Here is a 22,322-nt window from a genome sequence, read left to right as displayed (position 1 = left end):
TGTTGTTGTCCTCATACGCTTAGTTCTTCCCATCTGCACACAAAAACCATCTCCACACAACAACGTATGAAGTAGGTCTTAGGGTCCCGATTTTACAGGGGAAGAAACTGAGGCACAAAGAAATGAAGCTACTTGCTCAAGGTCTGGTAGTGAAAAGAATCTAAAAATATTGAATCCAAGAGTCTTCTTCCGGTATCCTTCCCAGCATCCTTATGAGGAGGCACTTTCTGTCTCCAAGCACAGTGAATAACAAGTGCACAAACGTAGGAGGTGTGATCGAAAAATATGGTGAATGTTTAAATTTAAAAAAAATTATTACAGTAAAAGGCACGTTGCCATTAATCATCCTCAAAATTCGCCCCCTCACTTCAAACACACTTATCCCACCATTCTTGCCACTTTCCGAAGCAGTTCTGGAAGTCCTCTTTTGTGAGTGTCTTTACTTCATCCTCTATCATGACAACGCTCCATGTCACGCATTGCGTCTGGTAAGTCAATTACTGTCAAATAAAAACATTATGGTGTGTCCTCATCCACCTTATTCACCGGATCTGGCACTGTACGACTTCTGGCTCTTCCCCAAAGTCAAAATGGCTGTGAAAGGAAATGACCTGAGACCTCGATTCAGGACATCGAGGCAGCCACGACAGCGCAATTAAAGACACTCACGAAAGAGGACTTCCAGAACTGCTGCAGAAAGTGGCAAGAACGATGAGATAAGTGTCTTTGAAGTGAGAGGGGTTATTTTGGGGGGGGATTAATGGCCACGTGTCTTTTACTATAATAAATTTTGTTTTATTCAAACATTTTCTGTATATTTTGGTTATACCTCGTATATGGGGGAGCAGAGTTGAGTCACTTTGGAATGATGGTGTAGCCAATCCCTCACCAATATATGTATGTCTTCTTGCTTTTACCTGCTACATATCGCTCAAACCTGCCTACTTCTCTCCACCACCCCTGTGCCCACTGGTCTGAACCATCTCTCTCCTGGGTCATGGCTCCCACCTCCTCACTGGTCTCCATCCTGACACCGCCGCCCACTGTCATCCATTCCCCACCAGGAGCCCCGATGATGTGTTCACTCTTCTCAGCATGAAAACAGTGTCCAGACCTTTCACCTCCCTCCATGGAGTTTGGCCTGCCTCCCTAGCTCCATCTTTTAAAAAGTCATTATCGTTATTATCATTATAGTAACATAACAAAATTTACCATTTGAACCATTTTAAAGTGTAGACACACATTGCTGTGCAAGTATCACTACTGTCTAGTCCAGAACTTTTTTATCACCCCAAACAGAAACCCTTTACCCGTTAGGGGTCACTTTCCATTCCACCCTCCCCCAGCCCCTGGAAGCCACCAACCTACTTTCTGTCTCTACAGACGTGCCTTTTCTGGGTATTTCATGTGAATGGAATCCTGCAATATGTAGTCTTTTATGACTTCTTTCACTCAGCATAATGTTTTGAATGTTCATCCATGTCGTAGCCTGTGTCAGTACTTCGTTCCTTTTTATGACTGAATAATATTCCATTGTAGGGATGGGCCACACTTTGTTTCTCCATTGATGAATATTTGGGTTGTTTCCAACTTTTGGATGTTGTGAATAGTGGCTCTGTGAACATGTGTGTACAGTAAGTCCCCAACTTACAAACATTCGGGTTGCAAACTTGCACAGATAGGAATGGACCTCGCATTACGAACATTCGTAGATGTGAACAAATCGCGGAAGTAGCTCACGCGTCTGCTCTTGTCAGTTCACTCCACGCAATCCCCGGTATGCCAGTTGTTGTACTGTACCACTACCTTATGGTAACTGTAAAAGTAAAACTAGTTCATTTACAGAATTTGTATGTGTGTGTTTAGTTTTTTTATTCTTTATATTGTATATTTGTGTCCAAGGTGTATAAGACTCACTTTGTCGTACTTACGAACAAATCTGACTTACGAATGTTCTCCCAGAACGGAACTTCTTTGGAAGTCGGAGACTTACTGTACATGTTTTTGGGTGAACATCTGTTTTCAGTTCTTTTGGTATATACTTAGGAGTACAATTTCTGGGTCATATCGTCATTCTTTGTTCAACTTGTTGAGGAATTGCCAAACTGTGTTTCATGGTGACTGCGCCATTTTACATTCTCATTTTTTCCCACATCTTTACCAACATTTGTTATTTTCCCTTTTTTAAAAAAATATGGCCATCCCAGTGGGTGTGCCTAGCTCCATCTTTTAGGTCTCTTCCCTTCGTTCTTAATACTCTGGCCTTTCACATCCCCAAATATACTACTTTCTCTTAAAAGGGGCCTTTCAAAATATAGTGACTCTGCCTTGCCTCATCTCCAAACTAGATCGGATCCCCCAGGACAACGCATATCAGTCCCATAGCCTTCCTTTCATCTCTCCCAACTGGGTGGTAAATTTACATTTCTTTGTGCAATTACTGATTAATGTCCATCTTCTTGACTTGACGACAACCTCCCCCAGAAAAGGGAGGATTCTGCTGCTGTGGTCGACTGTCTCCTCCGGCATTTAGCGCAGTCCCAGATAAATTCTAGGTGCTCAATAAATATTTGGTGAAAGACGGATGAACAGTGAACGAGACCCAAGCTTGGGTCCTACGTCCTTATGAAGTCCCCTTTTCCTTTGTTCACGGCTCAGTGAAGTTAGGAGACCTCGGTAAATTAGGACCTGAAAACCCCGCTTTGTCCATAAGGAATTTGGAGGCTGGCCGGGCTCTGGTTGCAGATTAATACTCACTAAAGTCTCTCTTCGGAGCCATGGTGATTCTGGCACGGGATCCTGGGTCTTGAGTGGGAATTGTCCATTCTGCCCTGCAGTGCTGCTGAAGGTTTAGGAACTTGAAATATATTTGCTTGGTGTAAACATGACCTCAGCATGACAGGGTGAGCCCGGTGTTTGCTGAGCCATGACTTTTTATGTAAGAACATCCCCCCCCCCATTCCGAGTCGTTCTTAAGGCTTAAGGTCAGATCTGTGGGATTGTGTGAGACAAAAACCTTATAAACTAGAAAGCAGTGGTGAGTTTTCTGTGCTTACTGCTCTGCTCCTGCACTCAGGAGCTGAAAATAGAGGATTAAAAATTCATGCAGCTACTTTCTTCCAAGGAACTCCAAAAGCTTCTGACGATCTTTATCCTCCTTGAAGTCATTAGCGGTTGGATAGCACCATGCCCATCTCGAAGACAGGGAAACAGAGGCCCAGAGACAGGAGGCAGCTTGGCCAGGGCCCCCACCCCCACCCCAAATAAGGGAGCAGCAGGCTCAAGCAAAGAGCCCCTTCCTGCCTATCTTTCTGGCCCATGCCCTCTCCATTAGCTTGATCAGAACAATTGATTTATTCATTCTTAGTGGTTGGGGGGGGGGAACCAACATGCCATTTGTGTGATATAAATATCTCTGGAAAAAGCTAAAAAACATTGTGTCATACATATTTTCTTAATACCACAGTTAATCACACATGTCCAAATACACAGTTCCATCAACCGAGAATGGGGTGGAGGGAGGGAGGGCAACTCAGGAGAGATTTAGTTTCAGAATCCTCAGTCCCAGCGAAAGCCACACTAGTGGGTTTTTGTTGGTATAGCAAACTGCCTTTAGAGAACCTCCTAGAGGTCTCAGAAGCTTGCTGTTGGGCTGGAACGTCAGGAGAGAGAGAAGCAAAGGTGCCTGGGTGCCTATTGAACTGGTCAGTTCCCAAAGAAAAAGAAGGGACTTGTCATTTTCTCACTCAACATGCTCCCTGGATTCATGGAAGTATTTGGATTTCAACGTGGTTTCTTCCCCCCCCCCCCCCCCCCCCATCATCAAAAGGCCTCTAATCCCAGTGATTCTACAGTTAGGAATTTAGCCCAAGGAAATAATTAAAGATGTGTAAAGAGGTTTAGCGACAGGGTGTTCCTCACAACGTGTAGACTATGGAGAAAGATGAGAAACACCCTCCAGAGCCAACCATCCAGGGGCAACTGATGAGTAAATTACGTGGCTCATCCCCTAAAACCCTGCTCAGATTTTAAACGAAAAAAAGCCTGGAAGGATAGACACCAACACGGTCACTGAGTTTGTCTTTGGGTGTGGCGATACGGGTAATTTTTTTCTTTCCTGTAGAAAGTTCTTTTTTGGGGACGATCTGTTGAAAACCAACTTAACATTTGCTGGACTCTAACAGACATGTAATGAAGTCACTAAGATTTAGAGGTCAGCAATGGAACAGGAAGGTCACGCAGGTAAAAGCTGGAGGTGAATCAGGGTCTGGGAGGAAGGCAGTCTGACTGGAATGGGCGGTTCCAGATGCCGGTTGCTAAGAAATATGGTGGATTTGTGGGCTGTGGACACACTGTGTATGCTTAGAAAGCCAAAGCGGGGAGAGTACCCTGGATGTGACAGGCAATTGTAGATTCTTGAAAAAGAAAACACAGGCAGTGTCAAGTCTGACCAAGAAGAGAGAGTCCAAGAAGTGAATGAGCTGGGAGTGAATCTGGTGGTGTCATAATTCTCGTATGGAAGGATCTCATTTCATTGGCTTTGTGGGTAGAGGATTTTAGAGAATCATAGAACTCTAAAGAAGTCTTGAGATTGCTATCATTTAATAGATAGGACAACTGCCGCTCAAAGAGTTAAACACATTGTACCTAGATGCACAGCAAGATGGTGGCCAAGTTGGGACTGACCACTAGGGGTCCTTATTCCTAGCTCTAGTCCTAGCCCACCTCTCTGCTGCTTGATCCAGTTTTGACATGCTAACCATGTGTACAACCTCCAAGGAGAACTGAAGACGCTGGTGTACTTCCTGGAGTTCTGCCTCAAACCTCATCCATCCATCCACCCACCCATCCATCCATCCATCCATCCATCCAACTACCTAGCCAGCCAGCCAGTCATCCATCCATCCATCCAAATATCCATCTATCCATCCATCCATCTAGCCATCCATCCAACACTTACTAAATACCTATTAGGAGACAGACATACTAAGTGTTAAAGTAGGGGTGGAGTAGAGATGACAATGGCACATAATAGGTGTTCAGTAAATATTTGTGGAAGTGAAGGAGGGAGGGAGAGAAGGAGGGAAAAATAGTTCTTGTCCTCATATCGCTCAAGATCTAATTTGGGAGAGATACAACCTTATATGGGGGATGAGGGCCATGCTTTTGCAGAGCTAGGAACTCATGTTCTGCAGGCCCAGGCAAGACGCATAACAGAACCAAACCAAAAAAAGCCGACTTCCAACTTCTTTTTTAAAAAGTACTTAATTCAGCTAACATTTACAGAGCCCATACAATGGGCCAGGTCAGGAGATTAAAATTTCCACAATTCCCCCACGGGTCACACATGAAACACAAAATGGACAGGAGGAGGGATTGGGGAAGGAAAAACCCCAAGGAGTCATTAAGCACCCAGAAAAGACCGATGTTGTTAGTTTCTTTGAGCAACTTTGACTTTTTTTTCAAACTGCAGTCCCTTCCGTTGATTTTCCTTTGGCACACAGGTTCTGGGGTCCGTGGCTCTGGCCCCGTGAGGGGTAGGCAGAGCATAAGCCACAGTCAGGCCCTCCCACCAGCCCCGCCCTTCTCCATTTCTCTTTTCCAGTTATTCAGGCTTCTTGGGCCACTTCAACCTCAGGTTGCCAAGTGCACATAAAGCCAGAGGCCACAGCTCCGGGCTCTTTGAGAAACACCTAGGGGCTTTGCAGAGCCTTTCCAGGGGGTGCGTGGAGAAGGAAGGGGTAAGAGGCATACGAGAAAGTTGCATGTGGTTCCTTTAATCACCGAGTGTAAGGAGAGAGGAGAAAGTTCAAACAGAGCCCGTCAGCCAGGCCAGAGAAGCCAGCTCTGAGCTCCACTGTTTAAGCAACTGCTGTTGGCATCACCAGGGTTTGTCTTGGCCCAAACCTGTCCTGGGAAACAAGAGAAGCTCACGCTCTTGGAATTCGCTCCCTTAACGATTCACTCAGCAACTTGGCTTCAATGGACAATTTAAAAACAAGAAAGAAGGGGGAAAAAAGGAAAGAGAAGGGGAGGGGAGAGGAGAGGCGCGGAGGAGAGAGGAAGAAAGCCATCTAGCCTTTGGCTAAGAGCACATCCCCCAAACTCATCAGCTTGGGCTGGCCCAGGTGGTTGCGAGGAAGAGAGAAGCTTTCTGAGGCTCCCTTGGGGGAGACATTCTGTGAACAGTCGCTTCCTAGAGTGGGAATTCTCCATGCCATGGAGAAGCAGCGATCTGGAAAGTTCTGATTGGAATGCTGTCTGCTGTGCTCCGCAGGCTTTGGAGAGAGGCACAAGAGAACAATGAAAGGCGCTCAAACAATTGTCTTTCCTGGAATGCTTTCCACGTGCTGGTATTGTACCACTGGGTCCTCACAGATCTGCCAGGCCCCATTGTACAAGTGGGAGAGCTAAGCCCCTCCCCCGTGACTGACCCACCACCCAAGGACAGCTAATGAGTGAGGGGCATCTGAATGTGAACCTGATTTCCTGGGATCCCCCCCTCCCCACCAGGGCCGTGCTGCTGACTGCTCTATCCTCCTGCTTTTATTTATTGCCTGGTCTCCATGGGTCATGACCGTACCCTCCCTGATAACATGAAAGAACTGCACATTCACTCAATCACAGAGCAAGATAGGACAGTGACCTGGGAGGCAACCTTCCCACTGGGTTACCAAGGTCTCAGCAGCCGTGGGTGCTTGTGGATACACTGTGGGCAGAAATGCCACTTGGTTAATAGGAGACCTTCAACCCGGTGTCCTCAGACCCCTTGCCAGTGCATAGGTAGAATTCAGGAGTTTGTGAGTTTAGCAGGGGAAAAAAATCTTTCCTTTCACTAACCTCTACTAGAAAGACAGCATTTTCTTCTGTTAAAAGTGCAAGTGACAAACCACTGAAGCATCAGCAGTTCCTGCGACTTCAGCACTCATGCAAGTCACCGAGACTTTTGTATCACTAACAGTTGTCACAGATGCACCAAAATATTGTTCGTGCTCCTCAAAACTTGGAAATTACAGTAGTAAATAGACCAGTGGCTAGATCTTGTTATTTAAGGCATAATAAAGAAGCTCGTGTGTCGCTACAAGTATTTCGCAAACTTGGTTTCTATATTTTGATATCTGTATTACAGTATAATCGGTTTCCTTTGCAATTCTGTGTGCTGTATTTTATTCATTGAAAAGCAGCGCATGGTTCTGAAAAGGGGTCCGGGGTCTTCACCAGACTGCCCAAGGGGTCCATGACCCATGTCCTGGAAGATGAAGTGAGGCCTTTGCTCTTGAAAAATTTGCAGCTTGGGGCAGCCAATTGGCTCAGTGGGTTAGAGCGCAGTGCTCATAACACCAGGGTTGCCGGTTCAATCCCCACATGGGCCACTGAGCTGCGCCCTCCACAACTAGATTGAAGCAACTACTTGACTTGGAGCTGATGGGTCCTGGAAAAAACACACTGTTCTCCAATAAAATAAAAAAACAAACATTTGCAGCCTAATAGGGGCATGAGACGCATACACTCATGAATATGGAAGGTGCAACCTCAAGTGTGAAAGAGTAAACCCTTTATGGGCAAGGACTGCAGTTTATTTTTTTATTCTTATATCCACAGCACCCCAACCAGTGCCTGATAAGCAATAGTAATAGGTCCTCAAGAAATGGGGCCAGATGCATGAGCTCAGCCATTTCAGCTTATACCTCTAGCCACTTACAAGCTGAGTGACCTTCAGCCAGTGATGATGACCGCTCTGTGCCTCGATTTCCTTCCAGAGATGGGCTTAACAAAACGTTTTTCTCAACGTGGTCAACACAGTCCAATGCGATGAAAGGTGTGCATATACCTCGCCTAGTTCAGGGCTTATCATAAGGCGTGGCGAAGGTCAGTTCACTCTGACAGCAGCCCCTGTGGACCCCAAACCTCTCTTCTTTGGGAGATCAACTTCGAGAAACCAGTTCGGTGTGCTCCGCCCCTGGGGTGGAGGTGAGTCACCCTGGGAGGGCCTGAGTCGGAGCTCACAGCTAAGAAATCAGTTGACGTGGGTCTGCCTGCCCTTTCGGTGTCTCGGGGACAGCCCCGATGCCCACGCCACCTGCGTGGAGAAAGCGCTGTCTTGCCTCCGTTGTCCCTTGTGGAGGCAGGGCCGCTGGGTAGGGGAAGGCCTGGACACTCGGGTCCCTCGGACCCCTGGCCCACCGCAGCGCGGGTGGCGTGGTCCGCGAGTGGAGCGTGCCTGCCTTATCTTGCCAGGGATTGCTTCGCCGCCATTCTCCTGTTCACACATTGGCTTGGAAGACGCCGGTATCTGCGAGGGCTGGTAGGGACCTGGAACAGCCTTTGAAGGTATCCCGCCAACTGAATTTAATTAAACCACAGTTGCAGAAGCCAGCAGCATTTTCCTAAGAAAGCAATACAACTTCTAAAAGTCCCCTGGCACTCCTGGTGCAGCCCACTTCCTGTGCTTCAGACTGTGTCATAAAACTGTCCGTAGGGCAGTTTCCTTTCAAGATAGATCCGGTTGGCAAGATACTTATTTATTTATTTATGTATTTATTTGTTTATTTGTTTATTTTGAAAGCCAGCATCACTGTCTCATCGTTCTTAGGTTAGAAGCATCATGACCCCCCCTCCCTTCCCCCCCACACACCGTTTACACTGCATTGGTTCTTGGTTCCCAAAGCTGGACCTGTTCAACTTGGTTTCTTGGCTGGCCCCAGAGGCTGCCATCTTGGAGAGCCATGCTCCCAGCAGCTCAACGTTAGGACAGTGTCACCCTCTGGAGCCAAGTATTGATGGTATTACTGCACTAACTGGGGTAACGTAGTGGCTGAGGAGTGCTCCTGCTTCCAAACACGCTTTTCAGCCATCCATTCTTTACCAATTGAGCTTTTATTATGTACTGGGGGCTGGGGATATACTGGTGAACAAGGCGGAGAGCGCCACCTTTGCGGAGCTTTATATGGCCGAGGGAGAGATAGATAATAAGTACATAAGCAAATAAAGACATAAAACAGTTACAGATTGTTCAAAGTGCTAAGAAAAAAGAAACAGATGGCTGGAGAATAGGGGAGGGATATTCTTAGATGATGTCGGAGAAAAATCTCTCTGAGAAAGGGACATTCAAGCTGAGACCTGAAGGATGAGACTGATCCAGGGCAAAACTATTCCAAGGCAACAGGCGCATCAAGTGCAAAGGCCCTGGGGTGGGAAAAGCTTGGCAAGCGTTAGGAACTGACAGTAGGTCGGGGTCGCTGGAGTGTAATGAATCAGGAAGAAAGTGGCAAGAGATGGGAAGGAACAAAGGCAAGGCACAGGCCCAGCTGGGGCACAGAGACCATTTTAAAGAGTTTGGGTTTTACTCAGGGGGGCTGGGGGCCTGAAATGTGCATGGGAGGTGTTCCACATGTGAGTTTGTTGGATGAATGGGTGATTTAGAACTATCCTTCCCTTTGGAACCCTAGGCATCAAGTCTTCAGCAATTACATCCCTGTCCGAATTCCCCCCAGACTCATCAGCTCTATCACTCGGTAGGCCCTTTTGCATATAAGCCTGTAAGTGAACTCTAAAGAAATGGTATCAGAAGACCCAGGCCTGGGTCTGCCAGGGCCTGCACCGCCTAATGCCAAGGGGGTACCATTCGCATTGTGTTCTCCCCGTAAAGGGAGTCGGATGAGATGCGGTGACCAGAGTTGTGCAGCGGGGGTCCTGGTCCCAGCTGGGACACCCACCAGCTGCATGACCTGAGCCAAGTGGCATGCTCCTTCTGAGTCTCCGTTTCATGATGTGAGGACACGGGCGATGCCACACCTACCTCCCAGGATTGTTGAGAACTTTCTAACTGAGGACGTGAAAGCACAGTGTTTGAACTTGGTAAAGAAGGGCCCCTCACCGGGGCCTTAGGATGGGCTTCAGGGATCAGTGGTCCCCCTGAAACTGCATACAAAATGTGGAGTGTGTGTGTGTGTGTGTGTGTGTGTGTGTCTGCATACGCCCGTAAGTGCATTTTTCAAAGGAGAGGATCCAAAACTCTCTCCTACGTTTCTCAGAGACCCGTGATCCACCAAAAGGTAAAAGGTATCACCCGCCTGCCAGTTGGAGCTGCTGTTGGCCCTTGAAGTTGCTTTCTTGCTCTGAGATCTAGCTGCACACTTGCTTGTTGGTGCCTTGTTTCTTCCCCCGGGTGTGTAAGCCTATTGGTGGCAGGAGGCTGTCTGCATGGACCCTTCCCTCCCGCCTTCCGCTTGTGCTGACCCCTGCCTTCCCATGGACCCGGACTGCCCAGCAGCCATCCATCAGCCCAGGGCCATGTCCTCCCCACTGTGTACACAGGAGGCCCCCAGGCCCCTGCTGCACCGGTGGCTAAGAGTGGGAGAAATGAGCTAAATCAATGCGTGCTGTGCATGAGCCAGCAATTGCCTGCCCGTCCCAGGTAATAAGATGCCGTAACCCAGATCTACAGCTTCTTCAGGCTGCCCCCAAGGAGCGATAGCTAATGGGGGGCGGGGGGAAAGGGAGGTTTCTGGCACCATGTTAGGCCCGTGAGGAAGATGTTCTTGTTTGCGGGAAGAGCAGATGCAAGAGCTTTTAACTTCCACCCACCCACAAGAGGTTGACCCTGGATGGTTTATATATGCCTGCGTTCCACACACATCCAGCATAGCACCCAGCACATTACAGACACTTAACAAAAGCAATAAATAAATAATGGTCATTTCCAGCCCATCCACCCACCATGCCCTCCGGGGACCTTAACACAGTACACTCATCCCTAACTGGTTCCCCCACTTCTTCCTGGCAAGTAATAAAGTTAATGATACCTTGTGTTGATGTTGCATCTTTCTTCTCAAGGGCTCCAAACACTTGGCTATAAGTATCTCTTCATCCTCATTTCTGAGTTAGATTAAAAAGGTGCGGGTGGGGCGTGCTACACTGCCCACCAAATCCATGTTAGTTCAAGGAAACTGAGGCCCAGGACAGATGGGATTGGAAGTGGGACCTGCCCCCCAAGGCCCCTATTCTTAAATTTGATCTGTCCAAAAACTCTTGAAATCTTTTTTGCCTGGAGGCAAAGCCCATCTGATTCTGTTACTTCATGTCCCTCATAGGCCCTCAGCTCCTGAGGTTTGAGAAAATCCCCTTGCTTAGGAAGATACCCACAGGGAAGTTCTCCAATGGTGCGCGCTTGCAGCCAGACGCCGGAACATGCTGCCACCTGGGCCACCATGAATTCAAATGCATTCCCTCCATCACTACACCTATCAATGGGTGTGCGTTAGGGATTCTGGGTGGGCTTGGATCTGCACGGCAGGCTTCGATGTGGCCACCTCTCATGGCTTCCAGAACAAAGCCCATGGTGGTGAGAAGCTATACAATGGGAAGAAGCGTGGTCCAGGGAAGCCCAGAGACCTGCCCCTGGCTCTAATGAGCTGAAGACGCGGAACCCAAAGAGAGAGTGAGCTGGAACTTTCCAGGGGCCTCGGTTGCTTCACCAATTAAATGGTTTTAATGTTAGCCACACTGCGTGCCTCATTAGGAGGTCGGCAGCACAAAGCAAAGTAACAGATGTGGAAAGTGCTTTGAAAAAATTAGATGCTCTGTTGAGACGCTGGTGCTGTGAACTTGGCGCTTCCGGATAGATGGTGTCTGCTCTCAGGATCAGCCGCAGAATTTCAGAGCCAGAGGGGAACTCAGGCTCATCAGCCTGCCATTTTCCCAGAAAAGACCAGAAGAAAGCAAGTGAGTGTGGCAGGCTGAACAATGTCCCCCAAAGACAGCGCCTTCACATCCCTGGCACCTGGAAATGTGATCTTACTTGGGAAAAGGGTCTTTGCTGATGTGATGAAGTTAAGGACCTTGAGATGAAGAGAGAATCCTGGATAAATAACCCAGGGAGGTCCTAAATGTGATCTTTCTAAATTAGACACACAGAGAACAGACACACACAGAAGAGGAGAAGGCATGTGACCACCGAGGCAGGGACTGGAGTGATGCAGCTACAAGCCAAGGAATTCCTGGAGCCACCAGGAGCTGAAAGAGGCAGGAAGAATCCTCTCCTAGAGCCTTTGGCGGGAGCGTGCCCCTGCCAGCCACATTAACGTTGGACTTCTGGCCTCCTGAACTGTGAGAGAATCAACTTCTGTTGCTTTAAGCCACCCAAGTTTGTGGGACCTTGCTACAACATCTCTAGGACACAAATGCATGAGGTGTGCAAACACCCGTCCTGTCTTGATGGTGCAGCCAGGACACCAGGCTCTGCATCCAGTGTGTGTCATGTCACATCTACCTGCCTCTTCGAGAGGTGAGATAACGGAGCCATATGCTACCCAAAGAGCCATCTCTGAAGCTCAGGGACAAGAGAAGGCCACAGCAGCCACTGAAACCAGCTCCTTTTGGTCCCAGGGAAGGGAGGGGCTATTTACATGCAGAAAATGCATCTCATGAACCGGCTGAGGCTGGAAGTCACAAACTATCTTGCAGACCAAGCTGGCCAGCCAGCAGTGTCCCCTGCCAAAGAGGAATAGATCTCAGCCACAGCTGGATGCCGGGAGATGTAGCCCGGTTTCCTCCTGCTGCAAGCTGCTTCCCAGGCTCGGGCCTCCGGCAGAACGGATCTCCACTGCGCAGGCTGCTCAGACTGGGTGGTGGACAATGGCTCCTTGGAGATGATCTTTGGGGTCGCAGGGACAATGGTTTGCTCTCAGCGCCCCCGCCCCCTCCAGCCGACGAGAAGGCCCACACCACTGAGGGATTGTCCTCCAAAGGGTCCAGGAGACTAGTTGCTTGTTTGGGGAACTCCAAAGATTGATTTCTGACCCAGAGCAGATTTCTTCTGCACTGTCAGAAAGGAGGCCTCCTGACTTCTAGTTCCCCGGTTAGTCGGTCGCTGAGGAGGGAAATTCCTGCTGGAGTTCTGGCATCTTCTGGTTCCAGCTCCCAGAGTTTCAGAGAGGAGCGGCGTGGGGTGGGGGTGGGGGTGGGGTGAGGGAGCAGCTACACTGAGGCGCAGTGGGACCAGGGAGCACAGCAGGCTTTGCGGGGAGTCTGTCTCCTTCCAGGAATCTTAACCGAGTGCTGACACCTCACATTGTTGGGCTTACCCCAGGCGCTTCCTTCTGCTGACGAAATACCCGTCAGTCCTGGGCTCTGCAGGGTGTGTCCATCCTGGGTACACACAGAAGCACGAGGCATCTGTCTACCCCACGGGTTCTCAACCTAGGCATGACCTACCTCTGGGGCTGGGTCATTCTTTGTTCTGGGGGTCTGTCTGTGCATTCTTGGGTGTTCAGCAGTATCCTTGGCCCATGACACCCTCCACCCCGTTGTGCAAACCAAAAATGACTCCAGACATTGCTTGCATGTCTCCGGAAAGGCAAAGTTGCCCTCAATTGGGATGCACTGGCCTCCACACACCTGGTTTTCCCTTTCGCCAGGTGATAGAAGCTTTCTCTGTGCACAGTCGCCCCATGATACCTCAGAGGTCACTGTCATGTAACATCAGTACTGTTTCCCCACTGTTGGATGGGAGGTAAAAATAATCGTCATGGCGACAATGTATTACGTGCTTATTTTAAATCAGTCACCTCACTTAAATCCTTGTTAGCAACTCTATAAAATTATCCCATTATAATGTGCTATGAGTAATCAGGAGCATGTGTTACAGGATGAGGAGACAGAGGCAGAGAAAGTCAGGTCAAGGTCACAGAGCTTTCAAGGAGCGGAGTCAGGATGCAAACTCAGGCAGCCTAACTCTGAAGTTCCATCCTATGCTACAACTTCAGTAATACGTAATCTTTGAAATGTGCTTTGAAATTTTATTACATTAAAATTTTTATTAACACCATTGATCCTGAGATGGTAGGTAATATTATATTAATAACATGATAGCTTTTAAATTAAAAAGTTATTTATTTTTCAGTGACAGTTGACATTCAATATTATATTAGTTTCGGGTATGCAGCATTGTGGTTAGACATTGATAGAACTTAATGTGATATTACCATCATCCCATTTTTCAGATGAGGAAACTGAGGCTTGGCACGTGGTTCCTAAAAGACATTCCTAGCACTTGAATCCTGGCCTCCTGCCATAGAATTTCACGTTTTCCTACTATGTCAGGCTGCGTCTCAGCCTTGAGAGGGAGGGGACCGAGGATACTAATGTCCTTTCAGGTATTGTCACTGCAACGGTCAGGCCTGGGAATTTAAAACGAGAGGCTCTGCCGGAACCTCTTCATAGCAGTCCTCCTGGAGCCAGAAATGAGTACCCCATGTGTGTTGTGGGGCGCCTGTGTGCGTCCTGCATGTTTAATGTGGGGTGCAGTGGGTGAACTTGTCCTGTGCCACCCAGATCTTTCTGGAGACAGCTGCTCCTTCCGAGGGCTGCTAGGAGGTGACAGTGGCCATCGCTGGTCAAGCGCAGGTGCTTCCTGGACAGAAAGGGCAGTGTTGTTGGTGTCAGCCCCTCCCACACTCCACTCCGTGCCGTATCTGACACCTCACTGTAGCGGCTGCTCTGGTGTTAACATCACTTCACTTGAATGGCAGTCCTGTGGGGTTGTTACTATCACTCATGTTTCACTGCTGAGAAGGCGGAGGCTTGGAGAGTTGCAGCGGCTCAGTCAAGCTCATACACCTGGTATACGTGGTAGGGCCAAGGCTAGCTAGCTGTCGGTCCTCTGACTGGGTTTCAGCACGCTGCTCCCTCTAGGGCCCAGTCCTTCCGTCTCGTTGGGATCTGAACGCCGTGTGCTGGAGTGGAAATGTGGAGTGCTGAGGTCCAGGCCTGGATCCTCACGATGACCTGTCTCCTTTCTCTGGGAATCTTGTCATTCAGTATATTCACCGAGTGCCTACGGTGGGCCCGGCACTGCTCGTGTGGGGGATAGAGGTGAACAAGGAAATGAGGGTCCTGTGTAGTGGGTTGAATGGTGACCCAACCCCCCCCCCCGCAAAGCTGTATCCACATCCAAATCCCCAGAACATATGAATGTGACCTTTCTAAGAAATAAGGTCTTTGCAGATGTAATCAAGGATCTCAAGATCACCCTATGTCCCTAAATCCAACGACATGTGACCTTGTAAGAGAAAGGCAGAGAGAGATTTGAGGTTGGAGGGATGCAGCCACAAGCCAAGGAATACGTGGACCGGGAGAAGCCAGGAGAGGCAGGAGGGATTCTCCCTGGGAGCCTTGGAGGGACTTTGGCCTCCAAAACTGTGAGAGCATCAATTTCTGTTGTAAGCCACCAAGTTTGCAGTGCTTTGTTACAGCAGCCACAGGAAACTAATATAAACTGTAACGGGATCATTATGAGAATGAAGAAGTATTGGTTGCGAGATGACCCAGGTAGCCCGTATGAAAATTCATTGGAACAGACCCTCTTGTGCCCTCTCAGAATGACACACGCAAGTTCCTTATGGAAGACGCTGACACGAATGCAGTGGAACCCTCCAACCCCAAACTCCCAGCTGTTACAAAAAGGCAGCTGACAAGTCAGCAGGGTAATTAGACGGAGACAGGCAGTCAAGTTGTTCCTGGCACTTTCGCGGGAAGGGTGTCGTCAGCCCCAGGCGGAGTTATTAATGTCCAGGAACTCCTTGATCCTTCCCTCCTCCACAGATGTGGACCGTGTGCGTGCTCCCAGGGAGGCCCTGTGCTGGGCTCCGAAGAGGCTACGACAGTCCCTGAAGGGAGCAATAATGTCAGCGCCTGTGCTTGGAGGCAGCGCTGCCATTCACTGGATATAATGATACAGGGACACTTCTGTCTGCAGCATTTGGTAAATAGCTGCTGACCTGAGCCCCTAAGTGCCACCTGCCACCTTAGCTATGCTAGCCCCTCCCCTCCCAGGACTTCACAGACCTGTCCATGATTCAGTCACTGAAGGGATAATGGTACCCTGGTACAACAGAGGGTACCCCAGGATCCTGTTTCTGTGCTACAGCCAGAGTATCATCACTGATGGGCGCTCGACGCCAAGAGAGTGAGAGGCTGGCTTTGAACCTGTGTGTCTCGCTATTTCACCCCGTTAGTCATCTTGAAGATGACGGAGGGTGGACCGGTTCTGCCCATGTCACTCCTCCATGCCTTGAAAGTTGCCTCCAAGATATCACCAATTCCTCCATTGGCCTGCAAAGGATCTAGAGAGAGCTCTGGGACCCAGACCAGCAAACGGAACGGGCAGGTTCACCCTTGCAGGTTGCCAGTTCCAAGGAAAGTGAAAGCCAAGACGAGGCTGTGAACCCCACTGTATGTGCGCCCTGCTGAAAGTCTGGAGCTGGCAGGCGAGAAGGCGGGGCCAGACCCAGGAGTCCAGGGGAAGGAGGCTCCGAGTGGACCAGAGGTGCCAACTCCAATACCCGCAGAAACTAGGCAGCTAAATCAATGAGGGAAACAGCCGGCCCAAGCCTAACACTGGGACAGCCTTCACTCACTTCCAAAAGCCACTTCTGTAATTCTTGCAGCACAAAGCATTTTCCTGGTGGGAGGGCTTCCATAGAAGGAGTAAGTTTCTACCCTCTTCCTTCAGCGTTCTCTACGAGGCCAAGGGGCCAACCATGAGAGCTTCTGGAGCCATTCCATGGGTTTTTTTGTGAATCGAAGCTCGACAAACCCCTTCCAGAGGGGTTACGCAGGAGGCCTCAGCATTGTTGCTATTACGTAGGTGAGGATGTCGGGTCCACGGAAGGACAGTGTTTTCCGGAAACCAAAGATGGAATGGACTGTCTGGTCTCACTTAACCACTGATTCATTTATTGAATATTTTTGCAGACCCACTATGCGTAGCCTTTAGGGGCTGTGGCGGAGAACAAATTGGAAGTAGTCCCTGCCCTTCCGGTACTTTCAGTCCACTGAGCACCTACTATGTGCCAGGTGACTTACAAACATGATGTCAAGTAAGAAACCTGAGGTTCTGAGAGGTTTTATATTGTGACTGCTGCTGGAGGCCAGGGCTAGTGGCTGCAAAAGTTAATGGAGCCCCCCCTCCCCAAAATTCACTGGTCACTATTTTTTTAAACTCAAAATTAATGCCCCGAAGTCCACAATGCACGTGAAACATCAAAAATTTAAAGACAGGCTTCCACCTTGTGCTTGCAAGACCTCCCTCGCTGCCTCATAATCCCAGTCCTGTCTTCATTTAAATGTTTCCTAATTTGTTCATCAGTGGTTTTTTGGCATTACTTTTCAGTTCTGAGAAACATTGTATTAAAATATTATTTATCCTGATTACTGAGCTTTGGGGCTCGCCCTTTGTATGGTGGCGAGTGCCTGGCTCTCCTCGCCCCACCTGGGGCTGTGCTGCTTTTCACAGCTGGCTTTTATTGAGCCTCTCTGCCAGGCGCTCTTCTGCATCGCGTTTCATCCTCCCACTAGTCCGAGGAGGCAAGCCTTATCACAGCCCATTTTACAAATGAGACACTGCCATCAGAGAGGTCAAGAGCTTTGTTTAAGGTCACACAGCTTAGGGGCAGGAACTTGAACCCAGCTATGCTTCTTCAAAGGCGGGGGACGTGAGCTCCCCGTGCTGGGAAGAGGCCAGGCACCAGCGAGGGACTGATGATCGCTGGTCTTTCACGGAATTCCTGCGTGGTGTGGGAGGCGGGACTTGATGACCTCCGATCTCCCAGCGACGCCCCGATTCCAGCTTTCTACGATCCTATTGTTTCCTGAGAAATGGTCCCGTGACTCGGAGGGGTAACTGAGCCTGGGCCCCGGACCTGGACCCGGGGAACCCGGGGCGGGAGCCGCAGGGACACTGCGAGTCCGAGAAACGGTCCCCACAGGCCCGGCGCGGGGAGCCCCGCTCTTGACCGCGCCAGAGTGTCCCCGGGAGGGACAAGCGTCGTGTGGCAAGAAAGCTGTTGGTAATGAGCAGAATTGGGTTTTAATGGGGTTCGCACAGATAGAACACAAATCAAATTAGGGCCTAATTGGCATGCACGAGGCAGCGAGAGCGGCGGCGGGCCCGCAGGGGCCGAGAGCTGCGCAGCCTCTCCGGGGATGTCGCGTCCGGCCGGCGGGGCACCCGGGCGCGCAGGTACCCGCCTTCGCTGGCGACGCCTTCTCTCCGGTCCCGGCGCCAGCCCCGCCCTCCAGAGAACCTGGGCGCGGCCTGGGAACGCGTATCTCACAGCGCCCCGCCGGGCGGCGCGGGGCGGAGGGGGGACCCCGCGCAGCCCCAGAGGCTGACGCTGACCCCACTCCTTGAAAATCCTTGAGTAGCATGAACGGCTTTTTTGTTTTGTATTGATGGAAAAGACAAAAGGGGAGGAGGTGACCAAGGGAAAGAGCAGCAAAGGAGCCGAGAACGCAGTGAGTGCGTAATAATTAATAGCAGTCATAGTAATCGTAATACTGCGCGCTGACCCTGAGCCGGGTCTGCTGCCGGCATATTGCACGGATTTGCATCACGATTCCTAGGAGGCTTGGTGCTCCTCTTTCTCTGCATTTTACACGTGAGGCATCGGAAGCACAGAGAGGTTGAGTTGCTTGCCCAGAGTTGCTCAGCCAGGACACCAAGGAGCTGTCACTCAACCCAGAGCTGGGCGACTCCTGAGGTTATGCTTGTATCTGCGTCTGCCACAAACAGTGCAAGTACTTAAAAAATGTTTTTCTTATTTATTTTTATAAGCATAAGATTCTCCTCAGAGACCGATGATATGTTGGTTTTAGTGTAACAATGCAAAGTGATAAGATGACTTTCCAAGGTGTTCCTATTTGGATTTTCACTATAGCCAACAAATCTTACATCTGCCATATTTGCCGGTGGTGTCTTTGGAAGTCTTTTCAGTCTGCAGGCCACGTATGCCCCATGCCAAAGAGCACTCCCAGTGTTGGCCAGATAGAAACTGAGAGAAGCAGAGCGGTCCCCGCAGTTCCGCAGATGAACAGAGCCACGGTGGAACCGACTCACTTTGAGGGAACACCAATAGCAGCCCCTGGGTAGCATGTCTGCTCTTCACAATTCTTCAAAAGAGGCATTCTTAATCCCATTTTAAAATGTGGAAACTGGCTCAGAGAGGCACAGTGACGTACCCAAGGCCACACAGCGATTCCAGGGTAGATCTGGTATTCACACCCAGGTCTGTCTGATCCCAGATCTCACGATCCTTTCCTGGTGCTCTGCGCATGGTGCTAAATAGTGATCACATCATCTGTTCTAGAAAGCACCAAGAAACCGCCCGGTGTGCCCTCTTAGCAGTTGGGAGGCAGTATGGCTTGCTTCCATCCATGCAACAAAGCCTTTGCCATCTTTGGGGCATGACCAGATGGCAGGAACTATGGAGCACCCAGCACTGACCATTTCAAGCCTGGGGTGGTGGGTGCCCTAACCTGCCTCCAACTGGGATCAGACATCTCTTGGTGGCAACGGATTGAGAACATTCTAGAGCAGCGTTTTCCAAAGTGTATTACATGAGACACATCCAGAAGTGTACAGGAAACGACAGACTCCATGATCAAATGATTTGGGGAAATTGGGGGTTGAACAAACGTGCTTCTTCACTGCAGGACTTTTCAGAGCCTTTAATGTGCTCAGAGGCATGTGAATCTCCAAGAGGGTCGGTAGTGGGAAGCTTTTTCCAAATCACAGGACTCGTTTTTTCACAGAGCATTGTGCAGGACCCCCACTGGGGAATATGACCTTGTGTGTTGGGGAACTCACGCCTTTAGAATTCTGGCCTGGATTGAGGTAGAGCTTGTCCTCTACCTTGCTACCTACTGTCTCCTTCTATTAGAAGAGGCATTTTAAAGTCCCGCTCACATAGAAAAGTGTTCTTACAGTTGAACACGGGAGCCCCAATTATGCATTTCCCCAAAGCATTGTCAACCACGCTCTTCAATCAAAAATATTTATTGAGCCCTTATGCCTGCCTAGACCATTATGGGGGATTTGAAGACTTACAAGGAAATGAAATTAATTAGACGATGTTTGTAGCACATTTAGCATTCAGCAAACGGTGGGGTTAGTGTTGGCGTTTCTGTAACCCGTACTGTTACTACATCCAGTCCCTGCCTTCTCAGTCTGGTTGTTGAAATGAAATACACCCGCCCACATGATGACTAACAGCTCTGTACACCTGTGACAAAGGCCAATTGCAGATATTTTGGAAGAAGAGCAATTCTATCCCCAAGCATATTTTAAAATCTTTATTAGATTTTTAATAATAAAATTAATACAAATCCCATTAGAAAAAATAAGCACTTTAGAAAGTGGAAAATAAAAAGCAAAAAGTTCCTGTTCATATTCTCTATCCCACCACGCCTGACTCCCTAGAAATAATCACTTTGAATGCACTATATACCCTTCCAGACTCTTCTATGCTTAAACAAATATGTAAATATGGAATTTTCTTTTTACAAAAAAATTGGGTCACAAGACACACTGCTTGTAACCTACTTTTTTTTCATGTAATGATTCGCTGTAGACGTCTTCTTTCTACTACACAAAGATCTAATTCCCTTCACTCCCAGCTGCCCCCACCTCCCTCAGGCTCAGGTTCACTGTCTCACTTTGTGAACCCCTGAGGAGGGAAAAGCGGTCAGCGCTGGCTCTGGCTCGTCTGTTGGACAGCTACAATATCCCAAACACAGGTGTGCTGCGGACTGGAAAAGATGGAAAAGCACTTAGATGCAGGGAACAGCATATGCAAAGGTGTGCAGGTGAGGAAGTCAGGTGAGCAGTGCCAGGTATGGGCACTCCCTTTTCAATGCCTGGGGGCCATTCCATTTTACACAGGTGCCCCAATTTATTTGCCCAGTGCTGTTCGTTTTGAGAGGCTTTTTGTGTAAGAGGCTGGAACGTTGCTGGTCTGGTGTGGCCAAAGACTAAGCACCTTAAGGGCCTTTAAAAGGTCAGGTCTCTATAGGGTTTTATCCAGCATCCTCCCCCTGTGTATGCGGTGACTATTATTACATCTATTAGCCAATTTCGTGATCGTTTCCAAAGGCATGTGGAATCACCTGGTGTGAAATTCTTTTACTTAGAAGCACACAAATCGTAAACCCCACGACACAAATGAGTGACTTGAGCACGTCACCAACCACTTGTCATATTCATTCACACACTCAAGGGGTCAGTTGTCGCTGCAGTTAGCTGGTTAAGTAGCATTTGTTGGGCTCTCAGGAGTTGCTAAAATACAGTAATGGTAGCAGCAGGAGGGGTTCCAAAGGCAAGGGCAAAACGCTGGGAATAGGGGAGGGGAGGTCCCTTTAAGAGTTTCCCTGGGAGGCAGCGAGGAATTAGAAAGCACTCATAATTAGTCTTCAGAATCAAATGCAAGTGGCAGACGCTCATCCTGTCTCGATGCTGCAGACGCCACCAGACAGGTCCTCCTTGCGTTCTGCACGCCGGCCCCTGCAAGGAGGCCCCGCGACTCGATTAAAAAGCCCCAGTAGCTGAGATTCTCCAGGATCAGCAAATCCACACAGAAGACCTGAAATCAGCAGAATCTGCGGGCTTTCGGCGTCGGTGGCTGGTGTGCGGCGCGTTTCAATTGTCTCCATTCAGTTCCTCAAGTGCAGCTCATAGGCTGAATGAGATCTTTATCATTTGTCACAGGGGTAATGCACGCTGGGCCTGCCACTGCAGAGTCAATCCCTGCCACATAAAGACATCAGCTGCTCGACAGGGCCCCGGCCCCTGCCCTGTGGTCACATAGGGGATGGTGCAGCCGAGGATGCCACACACCCCTGGCCTCACTCACCCGCCCCAGAGTGGCGCCACCTCTTTTTCCATTCAGACGTAGCCCTCCCTGGGCCAACGTCCAAACCTTAGAGAGGCAATTGGAGTGGCTTGTTAGATGGGTCGCCATAACTCATCAGGCGCTGTAGATAGGTAGTGGGGAAGCACCAGGATCTGGGGGCTTCCCTAGCTGTCCCCTTGGGCGCTTCATTAGGATACTGGGAGCCTCTAGTGTGAATGGCTCCCATGAAAAACCTCCCCGCGTTCTTGAGATGGTGAAACGATTTAGGTAAAGCAGAGACTTAGACTGAACCATGACTGGTTCAGAATAAATAGCATGTCCTGTCTCTAGGAAAATCTCACCGTTCAGGCTTCCGACATAATAATAATAGTAGTAATAAAAACACTTGTTGACACAATAATGTGAAGGCACTTAATTGCACCTAACGGTACACTTAAAAGTGGTTAAAAGGATCCGTTTTATGTTATGTATATTATCCCACCATTTAAAACACTTCCGGAGCAACTGCTCTGTGCTGTTTTACCTGCCCTTAATTCACACACCAACTCCGGCAGGTGCCCCCATTTAAAGATGAGGAAACGGTCCCCGAGCCACCACCCAGCTAGCAAGTAGCGGAATCCGGATTCGAACTGA

This window comes from Hipposideros armiger, unplaced genomic scaffold (assembly GCF_001890085.2).
Source record: "Hipposideros armiger isolate ML-2016 unplaced genomic scaffold, ASM189008v1 scaffold_62, whole genome shotgun sequence".
Lineage (NCBI taxonomy): Eukaryota > Metazoa > Chordata > Mammalia > Chiroptera > Hipposideridae > Hipposideros > Hipposideros armiger.
This window is presented reverse-complemented; position numbering follows the sequence as displayed.